This window comes from Ovis aries, chromosome 6 (assembly GCF_016772045.2).
Source record: "Ovis aries strain OAR_USU_Benz2616 breed Rambouillet chromosome 6, ARS-UI_Ramb_v3.0, whole genome shotgun sequence".
Taxonomy (NCBI): Eukaryota; Metazoa; Chordata; class Mammalia; order Artiodactyla; family Bovidae; genus Ovis; species Ovis aries.
Window position 1 is genome coordinate 62,865,760 of NC_056059.1, and position 24,515 is coordinate 62,890,274.

The window sequence follows — 24,515 nt, forward strand, 5'->3', positions numbered from 1 at the left end:
AGCTGAATGATACCACTCAGACAGGTAAACCACCCGCACCCCACACACTCCTCTCTCCCAGGAGTTCCCTTGCTCTCTTCTTCTCTGGATGGTGGCCTCCTGCTATCTCTGGAAGGTCTCTTCCCCATTCATGAAACCCAATCCAGGTGCCACACTGTGAAGCTTGTTGTGAAATATTAATATTTCACAATGATTTTTGATCTTGATTTTTCCTTGATCAGCCTTGAAATCCTGGACCTTGCTTTTGGTGCCCATTTTCTTGGCCTTTCTTTTGGAGTTTTTGCCTTAGAGTTTTGCTTATGTTGTGGATAGCCCAGTGGAAAAGTCCAAACAATGAGGGACTGAAGTCTTAAGCCAGTGGCCAGGGAGAAATGGAAGCCTGTCAACAGCCGCACAAGTGAGCTTGGAAGCCAGCTCTCTTGGGTTTGCCACAGATCCGATGAGAGCAGCCACAGCCTGACTGCTGTGAGTGCTCAGAGAGTGAGTCAGAACCATACAGAGAAGCCGCTCGGAGGTTCCTGACCCACAGGAATTTTATGAAATGTTTGTTGTCTTAAACTGCCATGTAGGAGGGAATTTCTTACACAGCATTAGATAAGTAAGACAATAACCTTCCTACCTAGAGGGCAGACACCTCGGAAAGCAAGAAAGCACATATAATGAGAAGAATGGCCAGTAATCTTGTCATTCCAAGTTCATGTCTAAATATGAAATGAAAATTTAAAGTCTGATGATTAAAAGTAACCTTCTTTCCCGATGAATATGAACAAATAAGGAAAATTCAACAGTGAAAATGTGGAAGGAAATGATTTTAAAGTTTTCATACGTATCTCTGTTTATTTCTCTGTCCTAGGTAAGGAGATGATAAAGATGCTTTACAAGTCAGGAGAGATTTTATTTTATTATTTTACTTAACTTTTTAATTTAATTTTATATTATTATTACCTTATTTTGTTTTATTTTATATCATTTTATTTTTAATGTGGGGCTTCCCTTGTGGTTCAACTAATAAAGAATCTGCCTGCAATGCAGGAGACCTCAGTTCAGCCCCTGGGTTGGGAAGATCCCCTGGAGAAGGGAAAGGCTACCCACACCAGTATTCTGGCCTGGAGAATTCCATAGACTGTATAATCCATGGGGTCACAAAGGTGGACACGACTGAGCGACTTTCACTTTCACTTTCACTTTCACTTTAGTATAGGGAATGCTGCTACTACTACTAAGTCACTTCAGTCGTGTCCGACCCTCTGCGACCCCATAGACGACAACCCACCAGGCTCCACTGTCCCTGGGATTCTCCAGGCAAGAACACTGGAATGGGTTGCCATTTCCTTTTCCAATGGTAGTAACAAAGCTGTTTAGTAAAACAGCACTTCATACATCATGTCAGATAGAATTAATCACTTTTCTTCCCTCCCTCCATCCCTGGAACATCCTCCTGCTGTTGAGTGGATCACTGAGCTGTGCTTCATTTTGTTTACTTGTATGTGTGTGTGTTTTGTATCCTCAGTACCCAGATCAGACAACAGTAATTCAGATTTGAATTTAATTTACTAAAAATTAGACATTTTTATTTTCAGAGCATACTCTAGTCCTCTCACTGTTGTGCATATAGATGAAGAATAGGTGAAAATGAACACTATCACTGAAAAATAATGGGAAAATGTGCATTTAAAGTGAAAAATTTCCTTATCAAGTTAGATTCACTTCACTGTATGCAGAGATTATTATGTGGAAGTCATTGGATTAAACGTGAGAGTGAAAGGACAAAATAAAACATAGTGGCCACTTGCAAAGGCTTTGAAATCTCACAGGGAAGGTAAGGAAGAAACAAAGGCATATTTTTGAATGAGACTTTTTCTGATGCTCCACAATTCATTCCTGAGGCCCAAGCTTCTGAGAAGAGCGGTGCTAAGTACCCTACATTTAAAAGAGACTTGCCTTCTTTAAAGCTGACATGAAATATGACATCTTTTCTAGAATGTACTAAAAGGGAGTACAACCAGGCAGGTTAATACAAGTGCATTATAAACATTCAAAATTCTATAGGTTTCTAGAGAATAAAACCATTGGTTTTGATGGGGTGATCATTTATTCATTAATTCACTCATAGATTCATTTTTTTCCTGTAAATATTTATTGAATATATTTAATGCCTCAGGCACTGCAGAAAGTGCAAAGGATAGAGAGGTGAATAAGAGATTTGTAGTCTTTGCCCTCAGAAAACTTACATTGTGTGCAACCTTGAAGAACAATTAGAATTTTAAAATGCAGAAATATTAATAGCAGATTCTAAGTGAAGGAACTTGAATAGTATGAGAAACGGCATGGCAGACCAGAATGATTGATAAGGTGGATAAAGAAGACGGCCAAAGTTGGGTTTGACGTAAGATTGATTTTCGTAGAAGACTAACACAAAGTCACGTTTTTACTTTAATGTAGAATACCTCTCTCTCAACTATTAAATTAAACTTATCTCTACACATACATTTTTAAGTATACACATTAAAATTTGTTGTGCAGTGATACTCTTAGTATCAGCTTTCTCGTTTGTGAAGAGACTAGTTAGATACCTAGTTCAAAATTCACAAACTAGATGTCTGTGGAACATTATTTGTCAAAGTTATACTCTTAGACGGCTTCCCTGGTGGCTCAGTCAGTAAAGAATCTTCCTGGAATACAGGAGATGCAGGTTCGATCCATGGATCAGGAAGATCCCTCAGAGAAGGGCATAGCAATGCATTCCAGTATTCTTGCCTGAGGAACCCCATGGACTGAGGAGCCTGGCAGGCTATAGTCCATAGGATCACAAAGATTTGCACACAACTGAGCATGCATGTACTCTTAAATTCCATATGAGTTGATATTATTAAAAAATATGAGAGACTATACATAAATAAACAAGCATCTTATTTATCTTGAAAAAGTATGGACATATGACAACCCTGGGTCTAATTTATCCCATGGCGATAACTGGATGAAGTTGATCAAAGCTGCCTCTTTTAGAATGGTTGTGATTTTTCTCATCTGCCTTAGCTTTTATCTTCCCTGTTACCTGATGTACTCAATTGCATAAACTGCCTGTCCATTGTTAGTATTTGAATTGGAAACATTGACAAAGGATTCTGCATGTACCTTTTGGTGTTGTGTTTACTGTTCTGTGATTCATTGTATTTCATACTTTATAATTTACTATTTCAGAAATATCCAGGAAAGTCTTGTTTAGTCTGACATTATTCTAAAAAATCCTTTAGGAACAAAACTATTTCCACTGAAATGTTGACTTAGAGAAAAGGGAACTCGTATATTGTTGATGGGAATATAAGTTGGTTCAGCTACTATGAAAAATACTATGGAAACTCCTCAAAAAATTAAAAATAGAAGTACCATATGGTCCAGCAATTCCATTTCTGGGTATATATCCAAAGAATATGCAAACAAAATCTTAAGAGATAGCTGCAGTCCCATGTTTACTGCAACATTATTCACAAAGTCAAGATATAGAAACAACATAAGTACCTGTCAGTGAATGAACAGATAAAGAAGATATGGTATGTATATTACTCAGTCATGAGAGAGGAGGAAGTTTGAGACAACATGGATGAATTTGAGGGCATTATGCTAAGATAAATTAGACAAAGATAAGCACTGTAATGATATCATTTATATATGGAATCAAGAAAGAAAGCCAAAACTCATAAAAACAGAGAGTAGAATGGTGGTTACTAAAGTCTGGAGTGTGAAAGGAACTGTGAAGATGTTGTTTAAAGATACAAACTTGCAACTAGCAAATAAAAAGGTCCTGAAGATATAACATACAGTATAATAATTACAGACAATATTTTATTATGAACTTCAAAACTGCTTAAGAAATAAAATTTCTTCACAAAACAAGAAACAATAACTATGAGATGTGAGAGAGGTGTTAGCTAATGCTACAGTGGAAATCCTATTGCAATACAGAAATATATTAAATCAATACATTTTACAGCTGAAAGTTATACCACGTCATGCCAGTTCTATCACAATAAAATTTGTATGAAAAATGTTTTATGGGTGCTGTTTTTACTATTGGAGGTCCTTTGTGAAACTACAGCTTCCCTGATAGCTCAGTTGGTAAAGAATCCTCCTGTGATACAAGAGACCCTGGTTCAATTCCTGGGTCAGGAAGATCCACTGGTGAAGGGATAGGCTGGTAAAGAATCTGCCTGCAATGTGGGAGACCTGGGTTTGATACCTGGGTTGGGAAGAGACCCTGGAGAAATGAAAAGCTACCCACTCCAGGATTCTGGGCTAGAGAATTCCATGACTGTATGGTCCGTGGGGTTGCAAAGAGTCAAACATGACACAGCGACTTTCACTTTCACTTGTTAAACTAAGATTTTCATTCAAGCAGATTGACTATTCATTAATGAATGGATAAAGATAACAACTGGAAGATAATAATTGCTCTAATTAAGGTAACACTACAGAAAACAGAGCTGACTCCCTGAAGGAGCTGAAGAAGGAAATCATCCAGTCATACTTCTCACCATATCCATTCTTTGCATTATTAGTAAAGGACTATATTTAAATAAAAAACAAGGGATTATTAATACTAAGGTTATTGAATAATACTCCTGCAAAACACTTTGGGGCTCAGATGATAAAGAATCTGCCTGCAATGTAGGAGACCCAAGTTCAATCCCTGGGTCAGGAAGATGCCCTGGAGAAGGGAATGGCTACCCACTCCAGTATTTTTGCCTGGAGAACTCCATCGACAGAGGAGTCTGGTGGGCTACAGTGCACAGGGTCGAAAGAATCAGATATGACTGAGTGACTAACACTTCCAAGTACTTTACATAGATAATTGCATTGTTAGTTCCCACCTTTCATCTGAGATTGATAATAATATTATCTCTATTTTACAGGTAAGAAAATTCAGACTTGGAGTAGTTAATGACTTTATACAAGACCATGTGGCTGGGTATAGTCAGATGCCACAGCATATTGACATAGCTCATCCATTTTTAAAACTATCCGTTGTAGGATACAGCATGCTTGGGGCTGGTGCACAGTGATGACCCAGAGAGATGTTATGGGAGGGAGGTGGGAGGGGGTTCATGTTTGGGAACGCATGTACACCCGTGGTGGATTCATGTCAATGTATGGCAAAACCAATACAGTATTGTAAAGTAAAATAAAGTAAAAATAAAAATTAAAAAAATAATAATAAAAAAACTGGTCATAAAAAAAACAACAACTATCCGTTGGTCTGTAAACCCAATCATTGGTATTCAGAAAATTTTCTATTTACTATATTCACTGAATAATATTCTCTCCCAGCTGTCATTAATTAAGCCCCGAAATAAGTTTATATTTGTTCTTCATCAAGTCTTCTCTATATGCTATAGAATATACTTGCAAAAGGATCAAAATTACACTGTAGAATCAATCAACTATATGAGAGTTGTCTACAATCAAATTTTAATCAGCATTTGAGAAGCCCTAACTGCAGAATGTATACAGACAACTGGACACTGAATTTAATTACTTTGGTAGAAAAAAAATGGAACAGAAAAAAGGATAGACAAAAAAGTAAAAATTCAAGTCACATATTTATTAGTTATTAGCCTGTTACTTGAGTGATGATACAATGTCCAGCTCAGGTTGAATGTAAGGTTATCAATGTCTAGTTGTGGTAATGTATTATCTAGATATAAACCCCCCTGTGATTAGCTTTTGAATAGTTTTGCTTGTATGAGCTGCACACACCAGTCGACATTAAATTGCAAGACATGTTTTTGCTCATGAATTTATTTTTATAAATATGTTCTTTGCAAGAAAGTTATTGTGGCATACTCCTAGAAAGAATTTATATTAGTTACTTTCTAGACAATTTCTCTATAACATGTACTATAAGTGCTTGGGAAATCTTAACTTTTGCACTTTAAAAATTATATCTCCAGTTATTTTTGCAAACAATGCCATAATTAAAAGAGCATATTTTGCAGCATAAGGCAACCGCAAAATCTCTGAAGTAAGAAACCTTGCTAAATTAGCATATTTTTGTTTCCACCAGGGTGTTCCGATTAGGTGGATCCTATCATATTATCATCTTATTGATATTCTATATCATATATTCATCATCAACTCATCAGCATTCTTGATTCCCTAACTTACAGATGAATCTTATTTGGATAAAGATAATAACTCACTGAAGTGAGTTAGCCCCTAGTGGAATTTTCATCTCCATGATAGTTTTTCGAATGGAGTTTCTTTGTTAAATAAATTGAGGTGATGGAATGGAGCCTCCAATATAATTTTGGGCTTGATTATCTTACATTTCCACATAAATTATAATATAAAGATGATATCCCTTATATGTGGAATCTAAAAAAGTGGTACAAATGTACTACAAAAATGTAGCACAAATTTGTACTACAAATTTACAAAACAGAAATAAAATCACAGATGTAGAAAACAAACATGATTACCATGGAGGAAAAGAGGAGAGGGGAAAATTGGGAGATTCAGATTGATATATAGTAAACAGATGCGTGCTGCGATTCATGGCGACGCAAAGAGTTGGACACGACTGAGTGACTGAACTGAACTGAACGGAATAAGAACCTACTGTATAGCACAGAATACTATTCTCAATACTTTGTAATGACCTACACAGGAAAAGAATTTTAGAAAGAATGAATATAGGTATAACTGATTCACTTTGCTATATACAGAAACTAATGCAATATTTTAAATCAACTTTATTCCAGTACAAATTTTTAAAAATGAAGAAAACCTTTGCAATAAGTAGGAGAAAACATTTTATTAGGATCTAAATGTAACCTCTGATCTGTAATTGACTTACTCTGGGATTTAACTTCTTTTTATTTGTATTGTTGGACAATTCCTCAAGCATCCATTGCCTCTTTGGAGAGAATTTTTTATTTTCTCTACCCTGTGTCTGATACTCTTACAACCTTGACAGGAATGCCTATTACTTTTAATAAAGCCCTAATTTTATAATGTTGACATTAGTACTGTAAGTGAGACCTTAACTAAAAAGAAAAGTAACTAAGATTTACTGAATATCTACTACATGTGAAAAACTGGACCACTCAGATTTATGTTTATTAATTCATTAGTAACTGGATAAAAGATTTTTATTTTGCTATCTAATCTGTAAGGGCTTTTTTCCCTCTCAGTTCAGAATAGTCTTTTCTGTGATTATTTACATTGAAAATACAATCTAATTAATTCTAGCCAACTTTGATGAGGCAAAGACCAAAAGTGGGATTAAAGTGATAAAGTGGCAATCGGTTCAACGGTGCAGGGGAACACTGAAGCTTTAACAATGTCAGCTGTAGCTGAATTTATTAGCCATTCTCTTGGGGACGTGGTGATGTGTTTCTGAGTTGGAAGGGGGTGTTCCATTCACAGAGAAACAAAAAGGAGAGACATGACAGCCCTCTGAGACTGAACTTGTCGGGGCTGAGACTCCCTTGTAATAAAGGACAGATTGATTAAGAGAAAAGCAAACAGAATTTTCAATACATGTATACTTCCTAAATGAGCTTCCCAGGTGGCACAGTGGTGAAGGATCCACCTGCCAATGCAGGAAACGCAGGAGTCATGCAAGCTCCATCCTTTAGAGTTGGCAATGGCAACCCACTCCAGCATTCTTGCTTGGAAAACCCCATGGACAGAGGAGCCTGGTGGGCTACAGCCCATGGGGGGGTCTCAAAAAGTTGGACACGGTTGAGCAAACACGTATGCACACATACTTGCTATATACAAGGAAGAGACCCAGGAAAAGGAAATAACTCCAGTAAGGCACCACCTCAAATACGATCTCCAGCTAAAGAAAAATAAAGTTGGTTAGCAAAGGCCAGTTATGGAGATTACCAGGAAAAAGCACAGTATACAAAGTTATGCTTATTACATGGATTTAAGTTGCTGCCTTCACCACTGATAAGCACTTCTAGATATGGTTGGCTTTTAGTTTTCATCTTCTGCTTCCTGGCATTGAGAGGAAATCACCCTTACAAAGACAGTGCTCCTTTATAAATGTAAACATATCTTATAGAAGGGTAAGTTTCCCTAGGTTTTCAGAGCTTCTCCTATGTCTGCAATTTCTTAAAAATAACCAACTTAAAATAATCCTTATGTCAAAGAGGCATGTTTGGGGATGGCAAATTCTGCTCGCCTTCAATATGAATAAAAAGCAGTTTTGTGGGAGACAGTGACTGTTGCTTCCATAAAATGTCAAAGAAAACAGATTTTCTTCACATATTCAATTTTCCCATATGTCCTGCTGAGTCTTTGGTAAGATCGGGTCAGCAATAACGCAAATAAAACAAGCTGTTAGACAAGTGAAGTATCATTTTGTTTCAGTTATTTTTTATGCAGAAAGATCTGTATAATTGATTTTTCTGAGATCAATGAATCATAAGCAAATGTCACAAACCTTTACATTTTGAACTAAATGATATTATAACTGTAAAGGAAAATACACATGGAAGAATATTTTAAGGAGAATTTTCCCTGATATAAATAAATAGATCTTTTTTCCCCTTCCTTTTTTTTTGGAACATTTTTCTTTAGAAAATTGTTATTTATTTCTCTTACTTTTTAAGACATACGTAAATTTTTAAAAAACTAAATGAGACTTTTTGCCAGTTTTTAAACCTTAAATGCCTTTCTCAAAGATCTGGGAGTCATCTCCTTGAAAGAGAATCAAGGGAGATAGCCCCCTGACTTCCTATTTCCCAGTTTTTGTGGGGAGGTAGGACCATAAATTCAACTGGAGCTTGGCTTCAAGATACAAGCCCTTTGTCAAAAAAGTATGAGGAATTTATCTTCTTCTTTGGATAAAGTCAATTAGTTAACATATATGGCCACATTAATTGCCAAGTGTTAGGATAAGCTACATGTGACTAAGGATGATATCATATTATTGAGGACTTAGAAGGCAATGGCATCCCACTCCAGTACTCTTGCCTAGAAAATCCCATGGGCGGAGGAGCCTGGTAGGCTGCAGTCCATGGGGTCGTTAAGAGTCGGACACGACTGAGCGACTTCCCTTTCACTTTTCACTTTCATGCATTGGAGAAGTAAATGGAAACCTGCTCCAGTGTTCTTGCCTGGAGAATCCCAGGGACGGGGGAGCCTGATGGGCTGCTGTCTATGGGGTCGCACAGAATCGGACACCACTGAAGTGACTTAGCAGCAGCAGCAGCAGTTATTTATCTTGAGAATAAGAATCTAGCAGGTTGTATCTGCTTGGCTATATAAAAGGGTGATGGATTTTTTTTGTTTGTTTGTTTATTTTTTAATCTTTTCAGTCCCTTGAGCAGATCATCTGTGAAATTTATTACATTTGGGTTTAATACTTATTCAATAATAAAAATGTTTTCTTTTTTTTTTTTGGAGCAGTTTTGGGTTGGCAAGGAATTTTGTTTTTAAGGGTATTTCCTAACACCACACACATTTGGTTGCATTACTGTTTCATTTAAACTTTTTGATTGGCTTTCTCTTATTCACAAGATCAAGTCTAAATCCCTGGTATGAGTTCTACCCTGTAGCACCAATGGATCTTTTAGCAATATCTCCTAGTGCCCCATACATACAGACCACAGCAAAATTCTCAACATTGTTTGCTTTCCTAAGTATGCGATGCAAATTCGAAATATTCGTGCAAAAGCATAGGTTAGGGCCATGCTTCAGAATGGTAGAGTGAAAAGCTTGATGGAACATTTTCCTAGCAAAATAGCAATTTAACTGGTGAAAATTATAAAACTAACTCATTTAAAGTCTCTGAGAATGGATACATGATATGGATATACAAGATATAGGAAACATGGGGAATAGAGAAATATTAAGAAAACTTTCTAAATTTTGGTAAGATTGTGTCTGTGACATGCAGGCTTTGAATTGCTCCCTTACATCATCTCCTATTGTCTCCCGGTCCCCATGCTCCCAGTGCAGGTAGGGTATGAGGAAGTCATGGCCTTGCGGCCATGCACTAGGAGGATGCTTCCAAACAGCCTGAGGGAACTATAATGGAATTGCATCTGCCTACCTGATACTGACTGCTGGGTGCCAGCACAGCCATAGTGTTCCCTGTAGACTGGACTCTGGGCTTCAACAGCTAGGGAGGCCCCTCCCTCTCCTACCCTCAGGGCCTGACTCACTCGCAGAGGGCATTTCCAGACCAAACAGGCTGAATTTGTGGCCTATAGCCCACAGCATCTTCTCAGCACCAAGAATTTGCCTTGTGATCCAATACTTCACAGTGTAATTCAGTCCTCAAGGTTGGGACCATGATATACACCTGCTCTGGGAGTGGGGACACATGGAGATTCCCAGGATTGCTTTAATAAATGAAGGTAAAACCACATGTGTGCCCAGTCCTGGGAGCCAAGCATGGTGTCATTTGTCCTTTTGAAGGAGGTCACTCTTACCACCATTATCCCTACTATAGTTTGCCCTGAGGTCAAACTACAAGGAGGGAACACAGCCCCACCCATTAGCAGAAAATTGGATTAAAAACTTAATGAGCATGGCCCCACCCATCAGAAAGAAAGTGAAAGTGAAGTCACTCAGTCATGTCCTCCTCGTGTTGCTCCTCTGTCCATGGAATTTTCCAGGCAAGAGTACTGGAATGGGTTGCCATTTCCTTCTCTAGGGTATTTTTCGCTCAGTCATGTCTGACTCTCTGCGACCCCATGGACTGTAGCCTACCAGGCTCCTCCATCCATGGAAATTTTCCAAGCAAGTGTACTGGAGTGGGTTGCCATTTCCTTCTCCAGGGGATCTTCCCCACCCAGGGATTGAGTCCAGGTCTCCCCCATTGCAGGAAGATGCTTTACCATCTGAGCCACCACGGAAGCCCTTCAGAGCAAGACTGTACCACAAGCAGTCCCTCTGATCAGGAAGCTTCTGCAAGCCTGTAATCCTTATCTAAGAGGACAGACAGACTGAAAACCACAATCACAAAAAATTAATCAAACTGATCACATGGATCACAGCCTTATCTAACTCAATGAAACCATGAGCCATAACATGTAGGGCCACACAAGATGGACAGGTCATGGTGGAGAGTTCTGAAAAAATGTGGTTCACTGGAGAAGGGGATGGCAAACCACTTCAGTAATCTTTCCTTGAGAACCCCATGAACAGTATGAAAAGACAAAAGATGACACTGAAAGATGAACTCACCAGGTCGGTAGGTGCCCAATATGCTAACAGAGAAGAATGAAGAAATAGCTACAGAAGGAATGAAGAGGCTGAACAAAGCAGAAACAAAGCTCAGGTGTGGATATGTCTGGTAATGGAAGTAAAGTCTGACCCTGTAAAGAACAATATTGCATAGGAACCTGGAATGTTAGGTCCATGAATCAAGGTGAATTGGAAGTGGTCAACAGGAGATGGCAAGACTGAACACTGACATTTTAGGAATTAGTGAACTAAAATGGACCAGAATGGGCAGATTTAATTCAGAGGTCCATTATATCTACTACTGTGGGCAAGAATCCCTTCGAAGAAAGGCAGTAGCACTCACAGTCAACAAAAGAGTCTGCAATGCAGTACTTGGGTGCCATCTCAAAAATGACAGAATGATCTTTGTTCATTTCCAAGGCAAACCATGCAATATCACAGTAATCCAAGTCTATCAGTTCAGTTCAGTTCAGTCGCTCAGTCGTGTCCGACTCTTTGCGACCCCATGAATCGCAGCACATCAGGTCTCCCTGTCCATCACCATCTCCCGGAGTTCACTCAGACTCACGTCCATCGAGTCCGTGATGCCATCCAGCCATCTAATCCTTGGTCGTCCCCTTCTCCTCCTGCCCTCAATCCCTCCCAGCATCAGTCTTTTCCAATGAGTCAACTCTTCACATGAGGTGTCCAAAGTACTGGAGCTTCAGCTTTAGCATCATTCCTTCCAAAGAAATCCCAGGTCTATACCCTAACCATTAATGCCAAAGAAGTGGAAGTTGAACAATTCTATAAGACCTATAAGACCTTCTAGAACTAACACCAAAAAAGAAAAAAAATGCCCTTTTCAACATAGGGGACTAGAATGCAAAAGTAGGAAGTCAAGAAACACTTGGAGTAACAGGAAAATTTGGCTTTAGAGTACAAAATGAAGCAGGGCAAAGGCTAATAGAGCTTTGCCCAAGACAACACACTGGTCATAGCAAATACCCTCTTCCAGCAACACAAGAGAGGATTCTACACATGAACATCACCAAATGGCCAATCAATTAAAATCAGATTGACTATATTCTTTATAGCCGAAGATGGAGAAGCTCTGTACAGTCAGCAAAAACAAGACTGGGAGCTGACTGTGGCTCAGATCATGAACTCCTTATTGCCAAATTTAGACTTAAATTGAAGAAAGTAGGGAAAACCACCAGACCATTCAGGTATGACCTAAATCAAATTCCTTATGATTATACAGTTGGAAGTGACAAATAGATTCAAGAGATAAGATCTGATAGAGTGCCTGAAGAATTATGAATGGAGGTTCATGACATTGTTCAGGGGTCAGTGATCAAGACCATCCCCAAGAAAAAGAAATACAAAAAAGTAAAATGATTGTCTGAGGAAGCCTTACAAACAGTTGAGAAAAGAAGAGAAGCTAAAGACAAAGGAGAAAAGGAAAGATAGGCCCATTGAATACAGAGTTCCAAAGACTAGCAAGGAGAGATAAGAAAGCCTTCTTCAGTGATCAGTGCAAAGAAATAGAGGAAACAAATAGAACAGGAAAGACTTGGGATCTCTTCAAGAAAATTAGAGATACCAAGGGAACATTTCATGCAAAGATGGGCTCAATAAGGGACAGAAATGGTATGGACAGAGGCAGAAGATATTAAGAAAAGGTAGCAAGAACACACAGAAGAACTATACAAAAAAGATCTTCATGACCCAGATAACCACGATGATGTGATCACTCACCTAGAGCCAGACATCCTGGAATGTGGAGTCAAGTGGACCTTCAGTTCGGTTCAGTTCAATCGCTCAGTCGTGTCCAACTCTTTGGGCAGCATGAATCGCAGCATGCCAGGCCTCCCTGTCCATCACCAACTCCCGGAGTTTACCCAGACTCATGTCCATTGACTCGGTGATGCCATCCAGCCATCTCATCCTCTGTCGTCCCCTTCTCCTCCTGCCCCCAATCCCTCCCAGCATCAGGATCTTTTCCAATGAGTCAACTCTTCGCATGAGGTATTGGAGTTTCAGCCTCAGCATTCGTCCTTCCAATGAACACCCAGGGCTGATCTCCTTTAGGATGGACTGGTTGGGTCTCTTTGCAGTCCAAGGGACTCTCAAGAGTCTTTTCTCCAACACCACAGTTCAAAAGCATCAATTCTTCAGTGCTCAGCCTTCTTCACAGTCCAACTCACATCCATACATGACCAATGGAAAAACCATAGCCTTGACTAGACCAACCTTTGTTGGCAAAGTAATGTCTCTGCTTTTGAATATACTATCTAGGTTGGTCATAACTTTACTTTCAAGGAGTAAGCGTCTTTTAATTTCATGGCTGCAATCACCATCTGCAGTGATTTTGGAGCCCCCCCAAAGTAAAGTCTGACACTGTTTCCAGTGTTTCCCCATCTTTTTCCCATGAAGTGATGGGACCAGATGCCATGACCTTAGTTTTCTGAATGTTGAGCTTTAAGCCAACTTTTTCACTCTCCACTTTCACTTTCATCAAGAGGCTTTTAGTTCCTCTTCATATTCTGCCGTAAGGGTGGTATCATATCTGAGGTTATTGATATTTCTCCCTTAGGAAGAAGCATCAGTATGAACAAAGCTAGTGGAAGTGAGGGAATTCCAGCTGAGCTATTTCAAATCCTAAGAGATGATGCTGTGAAAGTGCTGCACTCAATATGCCAGCAAATTTGGAAAACACAACAGTGGTTACGAGACTTGAAAAGGTCAGTTTTCATTCCAATCCCAAAGAAAGGCAATTCTAAAGAATGTTCAAAGTACTGCACAACTGCACTCATTTCACAGTCTAGCAAAGTAATGCTCAAAATCCTTCACACTAGGCTTCAACGGTATGTGAACTGAAAACTTCAGATGTTTAAGCTGGATTTAGAAAATGCTGAGGAACCAGAGATCAAATTGCCAACATCTGTTGGATCATAGAAAAAGCAAGAGAATTCCAGATGAACATCTACTTCTGCTTCATTGACTGTGCTAAAACTTTTGTCTTTTTGGATCACAGCAAACTCTGTGAAATTATTAAAGAGTTCGGAATACCAGACCACCTTATCTGCCTCCTGAGAAACCTGTATGCAGGTCGAGAGGCACCAGTTAGAACCGGACATGGAACAATGAACTGGTTCCAAATTTGGAAAGGAGTACATAAAGGTTGTATATTGTCACACTGCTTTCAGTTCAGTTGCTCAGGTGTGTCCAACTCTTTGAGACCCCATGACTGCAGTACGCCAGGTTTCCTTGTCCATCAGCCACTCCCTGAGGTTGCTCAAACTCATGCTTATCAAGTTGGTGATGCCATCCATCCAACCATCTCATCCTCTATTATCCCCTTCTCCTCCTTCCTTCAATCTTTCCCAGAATCAGGGTCTTTTCCAGTGTCTGTTCTTCACATCAGATGGCCAAAGTATTGGAGTTTCAGCTTCAGCATCAGTCCTTCCAATGAACATTCAGGACTGATTTCCTTTATGAATGACTGGTTTGATCGCCTTGAAGTCTAAGGGAGTCTCAAGAGTCTTCTCCAACACCACAATTTCAAAGGCATCAATTCTTTGGCACTCAGCTTTCTTTATAGTCTAACTCTCATATCCATACATGATTACTGGAAAAACCATAGCTTTGACTGGATGGACATTTGTTTGCAAAGTAATGTCTCTGCTTTTTAATATGCTGTCTAGGTTGGTCATAACTTTTCTTCCAAGGAGCAAGCATCTTTTAATTTCATGGCTTATTTAACTTACATGAAGAGTACACCATGCAAAATGCCAGATTGGATGCAACAGAGCTGGAATCAAGATTGCAAGGAGGAATATCAATAACCTCAGATATGCAGATGATACCACCATTATAGCAGAAAGCAAAGAGATACTGAAGAGCTTCTTGATAAAAGGGAAAGAGGATAGTGAAAAAGCTGGCTTAAAACTCAACATTCAAAAACCTTAATAATTGTCAAAATAGAATTTAAGGTAAGAATGAATATAGGTCAAATTTATTAGATCTTATAAAAGGTACAATAACTGAAGTTATATTCATCATAAACATGAATATAAATAATTTCAAATATATATTGATAACTTCTCACAGAAACACAAGGTAAATGTAAATCAGGAATTGTAATTGGAAATTTTAACATGCTCTCAGAAACATTGAGATAAAGCAGTCAAAAATACATTTGATTGTATATTAAAAATTTTCAACAAACAAAGAAAGCCTTGAATGAATAGTGTTCTGTCCAGTTATTTTGACGTAGGTTTTCTTGTCATTCAAAAATTAGTTAAACATCCATCTGAAGTTCATTCAAACATTTTCAGAATTATCAAGAGGTGAAAAATTGTCTGCTACAGGGAAACAATTTCAATCTTCTGCTTTTCATTCTTCTCCAAAGTATTTAAAAGAGTGGGGATCAGTAGGTCCATTGAAGTTAAATGCCTCACATCAAAAATCCAAGCTTTCTCCCAGAATCTTCACCTGCAATTTGACAATTTTATGAATCACTACTTGTTTATATGTTTTTCTTTGCCCAAACAGCAAGCATAGTAGTATTAACCATCACAGATATTCCATTTATAAACAGAGGATCAAGTATTTACTTTCAGTTAAAGATTTTAATAACAGGAAATTTGGGGATTTTGAATATTTTAAATGGAGCACATCAAACAGAAATTTGTTTTTGGTGTCATCCAAGTACATATAAGATGAAAAAAAAATCTCTTCGCTGCACAAAGAGATTTTAGTAGTTTCATGTAGCAGCATGCTACACAGAAAGCATCCCTAATTCCTCGTAACCTTCTCTAACATTAGGAGACTAATGTTCTAGATTGGGTGGTATCATTTGTCACAGGTACTGCTTCACTTTTCTTCCTGAATAAGCTGCAAACCAGCTTACTCACTGCCAGGAAATAAGGCTCTATCAAGGTCTTTCCAATTGTGAGGAGTTCTGTTTGACAACTGGAAATGGAATATGCAATATGGCAGGATGCTTCACAGGAAGGGTTTGATTTAGGATAGCTTGAATTCTCCAGCACTTTGAACAAAATCATCTTTTCATGAGAGATACCAGTGCTCTGACATACTCTCAGGTTGGATACATCTAAATACATCTGAACACATCTAAAGGTTTTTCAGCCTTAAAGGCTTTAGGTTACCATTGGCATAAAAGTTTCCCTCTCTATAAATACTGTGGTTTTATGGCCATTAGGTTCTTCAATGAAATGAAAACCAAAAGTAATTTCAATTTTATTTAACTTTCTTTATTTTAATGGTTTCCAGCTTAGGTTATGCCCAATATAAACAATGGCAAAAGATGTGTTTTAATTAATTTATATCAACCAGAATCTATTCTAAATGAAGTATGGTGTGAGTAATGACTATACTTACATATGTATGCACAGTGGCATTTTATGCCATTTACAGCAAAGACATAAAAGCATTGATGTAACTTTTTTTTTTTCATGTACAAGTAGACATTTCTCAACATGACAGAAAAATAATTGAAGAAATTGATGTGTGTATGTGTGAGGTTGTATGTGATGTATTTTCTGGGCCATGCCCAGTTAACCGAACTCCTAAAGACCATTCATAAGTAAAGATTAAAGGTCCTGATCCAGAGGAGTTTTAAGGAATCTACTTTTACCAAAATTGGGTGCAAGATCAGAGCTATATTGATTTGTAGCTCAAATATAAGGTTAGTCCTGCCCCTTATTGGCATGAACTGGGGACTTCCAGGGGTACTTCAAGAAATGTCACTGCTTTAATTGAGCAATGGTTCCTTGCTCATAAATCTGTAATCAATCTCTATTTTAGTCTAATAAATCAAACCCCTTAATTTTGGTATTCAAGACACTCATGATTTCCAACCTTATTTTCAGTTATTTTCCAGCAGAAAAACTGCATTATAGCTAGATGGAACTGCTGAGTTACTGTGCATATGTGTAGCACTCCCTTATCTTCGTTAAAAATATATTTTGTTCCTTCCATACACCTTTTTTTTAAGGACTAAATATTGCTCATCTTTTGCAATCCAGCTTAAACTTTACACTTTCTATATTGTCTGTTTTAATCAAGTCAGTTTCAAAAAAGATTTTTTCAACCTAAAGAGTCTCTTGAGACTTTTCTATGCAATTCTAGTATAGAAGTTTCCACATTTTATCCTGTATTCATCATATTTATGTTTATTTTTATTAACACTGTCCTTCTTGATTTATCCTTGTAAATTCTGTTATCATTTCAGTGCTTTGCAAACATTAGTCATTCATTAGCTACTTATTGAGTGAATGAATCAACAAATTAAGTAATAATGAAGGGTAGACTTTTTTCTTAATAATACTTTACTTTCGCTCATGTCACTTGTCAACTCAAGCTAGCAACAACTCTTGCTTTCAATAATTTCATGACTGATTATCTGTTTAGCAGCACCTAATGAGAAAGCAATTCTTAGCTGGGAGAATACTGATCCAGAAAATATCTGTTTTGCTATAGTTAACGCTACTGTGCAAATAACAAATGTCCAATGGTCAAGATTTAACAATATTAGATGTATTTTTTCTAAGTCTTGAAATTCTACTTATACAGAATAACACAATATTAAAAAATTTATGATAGAGCTATAATTTTATGTTAAAGACTATTTATGATCTGATTAATGCCTAAGAATCTGTTATAAACCAGGCACTGTGTACAGACTACATCAAACTGCAGAAAAGCCCTATGTTAGCCCTTATATCAGCCCTTATGTAATTCCATTCCTTAGATGTAGATGTAAAGTCCATAGAGGTTAGGCAACTTCATGTCATACAAGGGTCGACTAATAAGTTTCAAGGTTCATGGAATTCCCTGGTAACTAAGCCAGTAAAGAATCTCCCTGCAATGCAGGAGACCCCGATTTGATTCCTGGGTTGGGAAAATCTGCTGGAGAAAAGATAGGCTACCCACTCAAGCATTCTTGGGCTTCCCTAGTGGCTCAGATGGTAAAGAATCCACCTGCAATGTGGGAGACCTGGGTTCATCCCTGGGTTGGGAAGATCCCTTGGAGGAGGGAACAGCTACCCACTCCAGTATTCTGGCCTGGAGAATTTCATGGGTTGTATAGGATATGGGGTCTCAAGAGTCAGACATGGCTGAGCGACTTACACTTTCAAAGTTCATATTAAGGCTTGTTCTCTTTCCGCTATAATAAACTTGCTATTAAACATTGGGGATATCAGATATAGACTATTCGGTATAGTAAACAAACTCTTGACTCAGGAGTCCAACAACCAGCTCCAAAAAAGAAATTAAACTCAAGTGGGTAGGTTTGTAAAGAGTTCATACTGGGATGATAGAATGTTATGATGTGTCCATGCATGCTACGTTGCTTCAGTTGTGCTAACTCTTTGTGACCCTATGGACTTTTGCCCACCAGGCTCCTCTGTCCATGGGATTCTCCAGGCAAGAATACTGGAGTGGGTTGCCATGCCCGTCTCCAGGTTATCTTCCTGACCTAGGGGTTGAACCTGCATCTCTTATGTGTCTTGCATTGGTAGGTAGGTTCTTTACCACTACAGCCAGCTGGGAAGCCCCAGAATATTATGATATGTAGGAGCAAAATTTAAACTGTGCAACTAGTGTTAACAAACAACATAATTTGTGGCAAAGTAATATCTTCAAAATGAGATTTTAAACAGCTTCTTGTTTTAGTATAAATGAATCTCTTCCGTTAATATAATTTGGCCTCTTCCTTTAATATAAATTTGTTTTTCCAATTATTCATTGTTTCAGAGCTGCAAAAACTCTTCCAGCCTAACAAACTGTTGCTTTCTCATCCTCCATCTCCTCTGCCTCTTCTTTCATCTGGTTTTGCTTTTATGTGTGTATATGAAACACTTTCAGGTTTTTTTTTTTTTTTTAAAGAAAGTAATACATATGTTTGACATGGGAAATATTTAGTAAATATTCAGTAAATAATACATTTTGGGGAAATATTTCAATCAGTTTTGACTAAAACTGGATATATTACTTGCTAGGGCTTCCATTAAAAAATATCGCAGTCTAGGTGGTAAACAATAGAAGCTTATTTTTTTTCACAATTCTGGAGATTAGAGGTCCAAGATCAAGTTATTTGCGGGAGTGGTTTCTTCTGAAGGTTCTCTCCTTTTCTTGAAGATGGCTTACTTTCCACTGTGTCCCACATGGCCTTCCTTTTGACTATGTTGTTTGTGTTCTAATTTCCTCCTCTTTTAAGGACACTAGTCATATTGGATTAGAATGAAACTTAATGACTCCATTTTAAAAATTGCCGCTGGGAAGACTTCAATATACCAATTTTGGGGGCCATGGCTGAGCCCATAGCACTTGGGGATCGAGACTATAATTCCAGGAGATATGTTATGAATGAAATTAATGATATTTAATAGGAACAGTGGAACATCATATACAGGGAATGACTTCATACTGTAAATACAAGTGATACATTAAGCATTTTTATCAAGTAAATGATGAAAAGATCATTTTCCTCCCAAACATTTTTGGTTGTGATCAAACATTTAATAAGTACTTAAAAATTAGACAATTAGCAAAATGTAGAGAAAAATGGACTAAGTTTTCAGTTCAGTCAGTTCAGTTACCCAGTGGTGTCCAACTCTTTGTGACCCCATGGACTGTAGCACATCAGGCTTCCCTGTGCATCACCAGCTCCTGGAGCTTGCTCAAACTCATGTCCATCGTCCCCTTCTTCTCTTACCTTCAATCTTTCCCAGCATCAGGGTCTTTTACAATAAGTCAGTTCTTCATATCAGGTGGTCGAAAAATTGGAGTTTCAGCTTCAGCATCAGTCCTTCCAATGAATATTCAGAACATATTCCTTTAGGATGAACTGGTTTGATCTCCTTGTAGTCCAAGGGACTCTCAAGAGTCATCTCCAACTCCATAGCTCAAAAGCATCACTTTTTTGGCACTCAGCTTTCTTTATGGTCCAATTCTCACATCCAAACATGACTACTAGAAAAACAATAGCTTTGACTAGATGGACCTTTGTTGGCAAAGTAATGTCTCTGCTTTTTAATATGCTATCTAGGTTGGTCATAGCTTTTCTTCCAAGGAGCAAGTGTCTTTTAATTTCATGGCTGCCGTCACCATCTGCAGTGATTTTGAAACCCAAGAAAATAAAATCCATTGTTTCCCCATCTATTTGCCATGAAGTGATGGGACTGGATGCCATGAAGTGATGGGACTGGATGCCATGAAGTGATGGGACTGGATGCCATGAGCTCAGTTTTTTAAATGTTGAGTTTTAAGCCAGCTTTTCACTCTCCTCTTTCACTTTCATCAGAGGCTTAAGTTTACTCCATGAGAAAATTAGACATAAACGTGCCATAATATACCTGATATAAAATCAATTTGGGCTTCCCTGGTGGCTCATTGCTAAAGAATCTGGCTGCCAGTGCTGGAGATGCAGGATAAGTGGGTTCTATCCCTGGGTTGGGAAGATCCCCTGGAGAAGGAAATGGCAACCTTCTCCCATAGTCTTGCCTGGGAAATCCCATAGGCAGAGGAGCCTAGCGAGCTGCAGTCCAAGGTTTGCAAAAGAGTTGGAATGACTTAGGGACTAACAACAACAAAGTCAGTTCAGCACCAGAAAGTGTATGAATCAGAAACTTGGTTCATATTGACTGGAATTAATCTCTCTTAACTTACTTCTACTTTTCGTTTACTCTCTCAAGGAACCCTCTACGCAACAGAAAACCTTGAGAAAACTGATAAGAAGTTTCTTGTATTTTCAAAATGAGTGTGCAGATTCTTCCTAGTCACTTTCCTTTCACTGAGTTAACTAAGCTACTCCATTTTAAATACCTGTCAAGAAGCCAGACTTAGTGAAGTGAAAAAAAAAAAAAACACACACAAAAAAGTGAAAGTGTTAGCCAGTCCATTGTGTCCCACTCTTTGGGACTTCATGACTGTAGCCCACCAGGCTCCTCTGTCCATGGGATTCTCCAGGCAAGAATACTGGAGTTATTCAATCAGTTATACTGGTTGCCATGCCCTCCTCCAGGGGATCTTCCCAACTCAGGGATTGAACCCTGATCTCCTGCATTATAGGCAGATTCTTTACCATCTGAGCCACAAGGAAACTTGAATCTCTTAGCTTCTGTGATGCTTTATTTCTATCTCATCTTTCTCAAGTGTGTATGGCTTCTTGCTTTGTCTTCTTCCCATGGCTCGACAGAAGGACCACTGACCATCTTTATTCAGAGGAAAAAATTAATGTATCACCATTAAAAGGAGGTTACAGAGCCCTGTTTCATATTTCCCCTACTTGATTTCATCATCAGCTTCTATCTTTCCTAGCAAAGGTATTTCTGAAAGGAATTTGAACCTTCTCCTGTTGAAATATTTAGAATATGTTTTGAACATAATGCTTTTTCTTCTATCCCTGACTCAACTATATTATTTGCCACTGCACAGCAAATATTGATTACTTGATTATTTATAGTCTAACAGAGAACACTTTTATTAAGAAGACTTTTTTTCTCTATTATCAAAAGCTTAAAGGTTAGGGGCTCGAATTAGTTTCCTTTAACAAAATCATTTGGAAGTCCACATGTCTTTTCTTTTTCATTTTGAAGATAAACTGCTCACTCTTTCCTAATTCACATAGCTCAGGCATGCCCCCTATGCTTTGCTGACCCAGCAAACTTCTTCTCCGTTGTGAAAATTTGTTCACTTTCTCTCCCAACTGATCATTTTAGTAATAGCTAAAATATACTCACATAAAAATAAAAGCAGAGGAAAGAGGAGAGAGAGGAGGAAGAGGAGAAAGAAGGTGAGAAGATAACAACTTGGTAGGCTGGAAGGGAGTTTTTGCATCTCTGAAGCAATCAATGATTAGGAAAATGAATTTATATTGAAAGAAGAGGCTCACTTAATTTTCCCCAAATCATTTGTTGACTAACAACATCTGAAACAGCATAGGTCAACCACATGCACACACACAAACTTTGCCTATCCTAATTATATCCCTGATAACCCACATAAAACTTGGATTGACACATTTCTTCTGTACATACTTGCATTTCCATGTTAAGTTTTGCAGAGTAAATTATATCATGTATGAAGTCTGAAATGCTATAGGAGGCTAGGTACCTGAGGAAAGCATATTATAAAGCTGTCCTGTGTTTCATCTGCATTGCCTTGTTACTAAAGATATGAAGACATAGGCCTCACTATACCAAAGCCATATATAAATATTTTTTATCAATAATGTATTTTAATTTGAGATTCAGGGAACTTTTTCTTAGGTAGGTCAATGTCAACTGAATTAAGTTTTAGGGTGGGTTTCTATTCCTTAAACAGTCAGACCTTTGAATCTGTGGGTTCCACATCTGCAGATTCAACTAAATGTAGATCAGAAAATATTTAAAGAAAAAATTCCTTGAGGTCCTAGAAAGCAAAACTTGAATTTGCTGTATTGAGAACTATTTACATAGCAGTTACACTGTTAGGCATCATAAGTAATCTAGAGATGGTTTAACATATATGTAAGGGTTGGGTTATGTGAAAATACTATGCCATTTTGTACAAAGAACTTGAGCATCAGCAGATTTTGCTGTCTGTGGAAGGTCCTAGAATCAATTCCTCAGGTATAGTGATGGACAACTGCACACTGAATGACTCTTAAGAAACAAGTGAGATACTTAAGGAGAAACATCAGTTTTGGGTTCAAGGATATAATGGTGCCTTTCTGTTAATTTGTTTTGTTTTTCAGTATCCACTGACATGTGTGACTTAACAAACCGACTGTATAATTGATGCCCTGGTCAATGTGGACACCTCTTCTGTAGTCTGGCTCTAATAAGGTATTAAATTGCAAAGACAAAAATTGTTGTTCTAGAAGAATAATATCAAGAATAATACCAAGTACTTCCTTCTTTTATACATTAATTTCTGGTGTATTCAAAGTGAGGAAATTCTCTTCTAAAAGGATATAACAGAAATAAATCTGTTATATACATAATGATATGCCTTGGGAACTTGAGGCAGTTTTGCCCTTCTTCTTGGTGCCAAAAATTTTTCATAGCTGTGGCCTTTGTGATTCTTTTATTTTCTTTTTCAGAAAAGAAGATAAAGCCTATTGTTACGGACTTAATTTTGTGTCTCCTAAATTCACACTTTGAAGCCCTAGCCCTTAATGCAACTGCACTTGAAGATAAGAACTTGAAGGAGAAAATTAAGTTCAATGAGTAATAATAATGGGACTCTAGTCTGATAGAACTGAAGTCCTTATAAGCAGAGGAAGATGTATCAGGGATGCATGGCCACAGAGAAAAGGTCATGTGAGGGCACAAGAAGAAGGTGGCCATCCTGAAGGGAAAGAGAGAGGCCCCAAGAGTAACCAAACCTGCCCCACTTTGGTTTTAGACTTCCAGCATCCAAAACTATGAGAATATAATTTCCATTGTGTAAGGCACCCAGTATGTGGTATTTTGTTATGGCAACTGTAGCTGACTAATACAGTCAGACTTACAGTAATGGGGCACTGCAGCTGCTAAGTCACTTCAGTCGTGTCCGACTCTGTGCGACCCCATAAACGGCAGCCCACCAGGGTCCCCCGTCCCTGGGATTCTCCAGGCAAGAACACTGGAGTGAGTTGCCATTTCCTTCTCCAATGCGTGAAAGTGAAAAGTGAAAGTGAAGTCACTCAGTTGTGTCCGACTCTTAGCGACCCCATGGACTGCAGCCTACCAGGCTCCTCTGTCCATAGGATTTTCCAGGCAAGCGTACTGGAGTAGGGTGCCATTGGCACCTCTGAAATCAAAGTATTATGGGGAAATGTCAAAGTGATAAGCAAGGCTGCTCTGAGAGAAAAAAAAATCATATACTAATGAGTATTTATGAAATCTAGAAGAACGGTACTGATGAACCTGTTTGCAGGGCAGGAATAGAGACAAAGACATAGACAGAAGACTTGTGGACAAAGTGGGTGAATAAAAAGGGGGAATGAATTGACAGAGTAGCATTGACATATATGTACTACCATGTGTAAAATAGATAGTTAGTAGGAAGCTGCTGTATAACACAGGGAACTCAGCTTGGTGCTCTGGGATGACCTAGACAGGTAGAATGGGAAGGTGAGATGGAGGCTCAAGAGAGAGGGAATATATGTACACAGATGGCTGATTCACATTGTTGTACAGCAGAAACTAACACAACTTGTAAAACAACTATATTCCAATTTTAAAAAAGCATAAAAAGAAGCATTGCTCAATTCTGTCTTCTAATCTTTCTTGGTCAATTTCACATTTTTCCCCCCATCTAATAAAATGATC